The sequence below is a fragment of the Oratosquilla oratoria genome, chromosome 3, assembly GCF_046742065.1.
Source record: "Oratosquilla oratoria isolate Oo_2021 chromosome 3, ASM4674206v1, whole genome shotgun sequence".
NCBI classification, from domain to species: domain Eukaryota; kingdom Metazoa; phylum Arthropoda; class Malacostraca; order Stomatopoda; family Squillidae; genus Oratosquilla; species Oratosquilla oratoria.
The window spans coordinates 67563801-67571300 of NC_134779.1; the positions used below are offsets into that span (position 1 = coordinate 67563801).

Below are 7500 nucleotides of genomic sequence, written 5' to 3' on the forward strand. Positions count from 1 at the left end.
GTTTTGTATATGTGCTGATTTGGGCGGTGGGGACCTGGTACCTCTCAGGCATAGGAGGGCTGATCTTAGGAGTGAGAATGACAGTCTACATCTCATCCAAGAAACAATGCTGCATTTTGGTTGTTGTTTCTTTTCAGCCATCACCTCTACCAGCCGAGCGTAGAATGTCTTTGCTCTAGGACCCATCCCACCTGAAGTCGTAAAGGTTATAGGCGTGAATGAGCCCTGGTCTACATTCTGTACACGCTCCTCGTACATCCTGATCTTCTCATACTCGTTCCGGGAGTGGGATGCCTCAATGGTTAGGTTGCTGTAACAGGGGGCCATCGGATCAAATATTCGCATCTCAAAGAAAGCCACTTGTCCCCGTGTCCAGAAACCTCTTGCACTGACATCCACTATTGCTTCATCTGATGTGTTGGATGTGCGGTATCTGAAGTTCTCCCTTCCTAGTGGGAGTAACGTTGGTTCGATAGTCACATCTTTGCACACCTCCTGAAGCATTTGGGCAGTGAGATCTCTTACCTCATCATGTCGCATGCAAAAGAATCCACTCTGTTTGCATATCATCGCATGGTCTGAAGTAAACTGTATACCACAGGAGCATCTGTTAGGGAGTCCTCCCAATGGCCATCTATACCTCAGGGCAATGGCATCCGTGAATTCTCTTTTGTTTAAAGTAAATCCCTTTGCCCTGATTGGTAGTGCTGTCAGCCAATTGGACGCCCCAACTTCCTGCGCCATTGTTATCTTTCTGTTTATACAATTTGAAGCCTGTCTTCCGCCACCCATTCATTTACTTTCTTTTCAACATATTGCTTTTTAAAGGGTTCTGAGCCGATCACTGCACCGAGATGTCTTTCCCCCCTTTTGTTACCTTCACTTCACTGTACTCAAATTGGACTTTGGTATTGTCAAAGTACTCTGGCTTCACTATGAGGACAGGATTCTTTGCATTTGGAATGTAACCCAAGCCCGGGCCATGTGCCAACACCAGATCCCACCACTTTTTTAAGTTAGCTACTTTTCCTGCCCCCGTGAGATCATCTGCATATGCTACCTGTTTGACCCTGGTGTCCTCATATTGTATCTTCTGCTGCAGGTGCATAAGACCGAGCACGTACATGGCCATGGCCACCGGGTCTCCCTGAGTGGTACCTTCCGCGGATTTGATGATCTCTACTTTCGTTTCTTTTTTTTTCTCAACCCTGTTGGTAACAAATAGGTTTGCAGGTTCTCTGTATGTGTTCTCCACATACCTGGCCAATATTGGGCATTTAATTTTGATACTACTACTAGTACTACTACTACTACTACTACTACTACTACTACTACTACTACTACTACTACTACTACTACTACTACTACTACTACTACTACTACTACTACTACTTCTACTACTACTACTACTACTACTATCATAAAAAAAATCTGACAAAAATAAAATTCTTCTTATCTTGAGAGACCTGGTGACCGTTGGCGGCTTCAATGGGGCGGCGGTTATGAGGGAAGAGAAGTCCAGAGTAATAGTGAGTAGATGATTACATTAGGGATTGGACCCTGAAAATTACTGAGGCTATATATTCGTATATAGATATATTCAGCTGAATAGAATCGGCTGGCGATATACAGAATGTGTACAGAATATATATCAATAGATCGAGGGGATTAAAAACACATCAATAGCACTTGAGTGAAGTAATTAGATAAGGTATGCAAAGTACACCAAGGTTACATACGAGTTGACAGCCACCCATAATGAAGAAAACTCGTTCATGGTTAAAATCTTCCCGTGCCGGGAATCGAACCCGGGCCTCGCGGGTGAGAGCCGCGTATCCTAGCCACTAGACCACACGGGAGAGCTATTTGAAGGGGATACATACTAAAATTTTCTAGTAAGTGTTCCTTAATACAGTATATGGGAAGGGAGGAAACGCCGCCCGGCCTGTAGCCACCTCATACCCTCACCCGTTCCTCACCGGGACTAGGGAGATGTCAATGCCGGTAACCTCCCTCACTTGCTTTTTCGCTTCCATTCGAATGCTATGGTTGGATGGTGGTCACGATTAATTGATTACTCACGGGGTCGCCGATTCCTTAACTTTAACCATTTTGGGATTCCATACGGCAGATCCATAGATGCCATTTTCTGAGCATCAGCATATGTATTAACATATATGTAACTCATTTAACTGCTGAGAATCTTAATTGCGCTCTGTTTATCTAAATCAAACAAGGTCTCCCTTGTTCATCCAAGCCGCTGAACGATTGACTGTAGCGTGACGGGCAAGGAGTCAGTGTGACTTCTCGTCCTGTGCACTCTTTCTATACCGAATGTATCACCCAAGGTGATCATCATGAGATGGAGCGTACGCTCCACCCATATAGTATAACACTAGTGTTTATAGGAAGCCCAGTGACCCAGGAAGGTTTCTGTATGGTGGTAGTGAATGTACCTTAAAATGTGAAACTAGACTTATCTGAACAAACGTCTTTAAAGGCTTTTAAGATATCCTTAGATTGGCCTCTACATACATGAAACAGGCCTAGACAAATCTTGACAAACAATGGATTTTCAATTACAGAAATTGATAGAACTATGACGAAGTTTGAAACAGGATAATCCCGAGACCGTCATCGCCGTTTTCTTACTCTTTTAACAAAAACTGTTCCCTTTGTAACAATGAGTATTTTGGGGTATACCATACTAAGCTTGTCACAAAGATTGGGCTTTCCGCATGAAGAATGAAGCGACTAAATCTCACTGGAAGAAAATTCATAAGATTGATCAGTCAAGACAAGATCAGAGGAACAAGAATATTTTGCCAAAAGACAACAAAAAGACAAAGGTGAAATGTTTGGTAGCACTATTTGTTAGGGGTTATATCCTGCCATGAATATCTAACAAAATATGTCTGCTCCAAGAAGAAATTAAAATGACGATCCGGGTGTCGTGAGTTCTTCCTCAGGGTCATTAGATGGTGTACAAAAAATCACAAAAACAAATAAATTCCTACCTGAGGATGCCTAAGGCACAGTTGAAGCGCTTGAGTTGAGCTATTATTATCATTACTATTATTTTCATCCTGAATTCTTTTGGTCAGGAAAATTAAAAATCTAAGGAAGATAAATATATATATATATATATATATACATACATACATATATATATATATATATATATATATATATATATATATATATATATATATATATATATATATATATATATATATATATATATGCCACATCCAAAAGGTAGGCCACATACTATACCGGTACCTATGTTACATTGATAGTTTGGGAGCGCGAACCACGGCTAAACTAAAGCGGAACGCACCAAGGGGCGCCCCTAGGAATACACTGAGAAACGCGTCCGGCTCTGAATACACACACACTCACACACACACACACACACACACACACACACACACACACACACACACACACACACACACACACACACACACACACACACACACACACACACACACACACACACACACACACACACGCACACACATATATATATATATATGTGTGTGTGTGTGTGTGTGTGTGTGTGTGTGTGTGTGTGTGTGTGTGTGTGTGTGTGTGTGTGTACTTGTGTGTGTGTGTGTGTGTATTTATACAACAATGAATGGGTCTCAGTAATTAGAGATACATTTTAACAACCACAATGCACTTTAATTCTAAGACATCAACATCGGAAGACCCAATGGAAGCCACGACCATAAATTGAAATGCGGTACTGCCGAGGACTCGAACTCAGCGATCACATGACAAGTGACTCAGTGACTTACCAACTACGCTATCAAGAGATATATAAGTTGAGCGCAATTTTCCTTATATATTTGTATGCTCGAGTTACATACACATACATGAAATTTTGCGTTCAACCCATCTCCACTATGATTGTACAATTAGAAGTATACAAACGCGGGAAAGTATTTGTACAACACTGAAAGGGTCCCAGTAATTAGAGATACATTTTAACAACCACAATGTACTTTAATTCTATCCCATGCATGGGATATATTTACATAAGATTTACAAAAGATGGAGAACATTGGAGAAATATGCGATAAAGAAATAAAATATCTGACGCAAGTTGATCTGGTAGGATGGTAATGACGAAAGAAATATCTCTTGTTTCCGCAGGTGTTGGGTCTAGTACGAAATGCCGGGCTTGTCTGGTCACTGTTCAGATCCGATGAAAATGGAGCGTGCCTTGGAAAGCAGATTCAAGCACAATGGAAAATCCCTTGGGAGTAAGATCCGAACACGATATAGGGTTCCTTGAAAGTTGTCAGGAGAAATGGAGTTCCTTCTCACACCATATGCGTACGTGCGCCCATGTGTACGCTAGACATCTAAAGGATTGACTCCTCCTTTCAATTATCTTGCAACTGATGCTCGGCTCAGCTACCACCCACTGCCCACTGAGGTTAATGCTCAAGGAAGATAAACAGTAATACAAAGCCTTTGCAGAACCTTGGAATGAAGATAAATACACATAATGTTGGAACAATGGTGGTATCGGGAAATACTCATTATTTAGATATAATTGATTTAATTATATGAGCATGCAGAGGTAGATATTATTTCCGTTCAGCTAGGCAAAAAGAACTCGTATGAAGTTTGTCGCTCGATTTCGAAGATATTAGCGGGGTAGGGTGATAGAAGGTTTTGGTGGAGAGGATTGGTGATGGTCCTCTATTGCAGGGTTAATGTGAGTTTGTGAAGGGAGAGTCTCTATGTCGAGGCCACGGGGGACTCTTTTGATATGATCTTTGTGCAAATCGGTCTCTGTAAGATCATGCAACCTAAGTGCTTTGACTTTGTTCTTTGACTCATGTCCAATGATACGATAGGGTCCAGAAAATTTAGGGGAGGGTGTAAACAATGTTACCAATGTTACCAAGTTCAAAGGTACAATCTCCTTAGTTAAATGAAGAGTATTGTAGACTGTTTTGAAAAGATTATTGAAATTTGTTACTTTGACCTTGACATAATCATTGAAATTGTAAATGGGAGGTAATTTTGAAAGAAGAAGAACATAAGGGAACCTTTTGTTCTAGCCAAAGAGGACAAAATGGGGGTGATTCTGATATTGACCTGTTAATGGAACTACTCGTATTTATGCAAGCTTGAATCATGGGGATATGTTCATCCCAAAAAGGGTGAAGATCAGAAGCAAAGTGTCGAAGAACATATAATCTTTCTATTCCGGCGTTCAACTAAGCTATTTGAACTAGGGTGATAAGCAGTAATGTTGCATTTTTTTTTTATTTGAAAATAATTACAAATGTGCGAAAGAATCTCATTGTTGAATTCAGACCCGTTGTCAGAAATCAGATTTTTGGGTGCAGTGAACGGGCATATAAAATTGTCAATAAAGGTCTTTGCTACGTGTTTTGCTGTCTTATCTGGTAGGAGAGAAAGAATACAGAATCGTGAAAAATGGTCGACACAGACAAAGAGGTATTGATTTCCGCTATGTGTAAATGGTAACTTAAGAAGATCAACAATGACTGTCTCGAATAGTTTAAAAGGGGTAGTGTAAGAATTGGAACATGACCGCTGATATGACCTATGTGAGTCGCACAAGAGTGACAAACATCAATGTGGCCGTGTATATCCTTCCTCATGGTTAACCAGAAGTAATGCAATCTGGCTTGTGCAACGCATGTGTAAGGGCAGGGAGACACGTAACTGTGGCTGATAAAGCATGCTTATCAAGAAACGGATTCTATCAGTAAGGACTCATGAGGCTGGAGGGGAAGGGTGAATGTGATTATGCGTTGTCATAGTACTCACCAACACTGGTTATTTCAGGCTTTAATGAATATCGTAGTACCCAAGCCGTGGCTCAATCAAACTTTAAATCTGGATGATGCCTAAAATCAGTTTCCTGAGTTCGGGCATAGGCGACTGGGTGGGGGGTGGGGTGGGGTGGGGGGCTACAGGGATATAAATAGTCTCAGTTGCAGTAAAATATGACATGAGTATCTAATATTGCAAACAGATGTATAGGAAGACTGAGAATTGCGTCCTTTGGGGTATTTTGATCCCTGCCGTGCTGTAAGGAAGTGAGACATGGACTCACAAAGGTTCTTAAATGTGATTTCTGAACTAATGTGGATTTCTTATGGATATAAAGCCCCTTCAATGGATGTTGCACGCTTTGGCCCCAAAGTAGATCAGAGAACTGCACTGGGCTATGTATGTTTTGCTTCCGTGTTCTTATAGAAATGATATGTTACCGTGTGCTCTTGTGGCTATTATACATGGCCCTCACCCGCAAGGCCCGGGTTCGATTCCCGGCACGGGAAAACTTTTTGTAATGGTTGTTGTTGCGGTGCATGAGCTACACATAATGTATCAATTATGACGGCTTCATTCTGGCAAATGACTCGGGGCGTAAAACCTTCCCGTGCCGGGAATCGAACCCGGGCCTCGCGGGTGAGAGCCGCGTATCCTAGCCACTAGACCACACGGGATATGGATAAAATAATTCCATAATATTGAATTTAATTGTATATATAAATTATTAGGTAGATCATTGAACACCTGTGTGACTGGTCGTGGAACGGCGTGAGATATTTCTATCTACATGCCTGAGAAGCAAACTTTACCATCATCGTACGATTCCAGCTATGATCTACGGATGTGAAACGTGGAAATCGACGATGGCAATGGAGACAAGGCTAAAAAGAGCAGAGAAGAATAGAATGAGCAGTGCTGAGAATAAGGCTAAAAGACAAGATTAACTCAAGATAGGTAGAACAGACTAGAATAAACCATACTACAGATGATATAAAATAACAAAGATGATGGGGTAGAGAAGTTTGGAGGAGTGAATCTGTTTTCCTTTAAAAAATAAAAAAAAAAAAAAAACTACTAGACTCAGGGGCGGTTTGATACAGATATTTATGATTCTAAAGAGAATTGACAACATCAAAAGTGACGAAATTTTCACATTGCAAGCGAATCAGACAAGAAATAATGGTCTCAATCTGTCAGGAAATAGATTTAATTTGGAAGCGGGCAGAAACAACTTCGCCAACCTTGTAGTAAGTGAATGGATGCAATACAGTGCAATGTAGTGCAGTTCGAACTTTTAAGATTCATTTAGATAGATACCTAAACAATATGCTGTAATACCTGCCATTTATTATGTTTTATATTATTCATTCATTTATCATTACTATTCATTTGTTATTATTTGTTTATTATTTATCATTATTTATTTATTTTACTTATTTATTTATATACGTATCTATTAGTTTGTATATTACTTTATCTGTTTATTCATTTATCTATTTCTTTTTTGCATCCGACCTAGTTATGGAACAAAAGGTTTCCTGTAGGCATGCGCTTCCTTTGTAATCCCCTTTATAGGTTGGCATAGTCATGATTGATTGACCGGTTGTGGTGAGGGTGAACTGAAGGTACTTTGTTGATCTTCAAATTATGTCTGCAAAGTAAATAGGCGTA

General features: G+C 40.4%; 2 non-coding genes across 2 annotated transcripts; both read right to left on the minus strand.

Annotated features, from left to right (window-relative positions):
• Positions 1-1787: 1787 nt before the first annotated feature.
• On the minus strand, positions 1788-1859 carry TRNAE-CUC (transfer RNA glutamic acid (anticodon CUC)). The gene has a single exon. It is a non-coding gene; the product is annotated as a tRNA-Glu (tRNA).
• Positions 1860-6431: 4572 nt separating this feature from the next.
• On the minus strand, positions 6432-6503 carry TRNAE-CUC (transfer RNA glutamic acid (anticodon CUC)). Its single transcript has one exon. It is a non-coding gene; the product is annotated as a tRNA-Glu (tRNA).
• Positions 6504-7500: the final 997 nt, after the last annotated feature.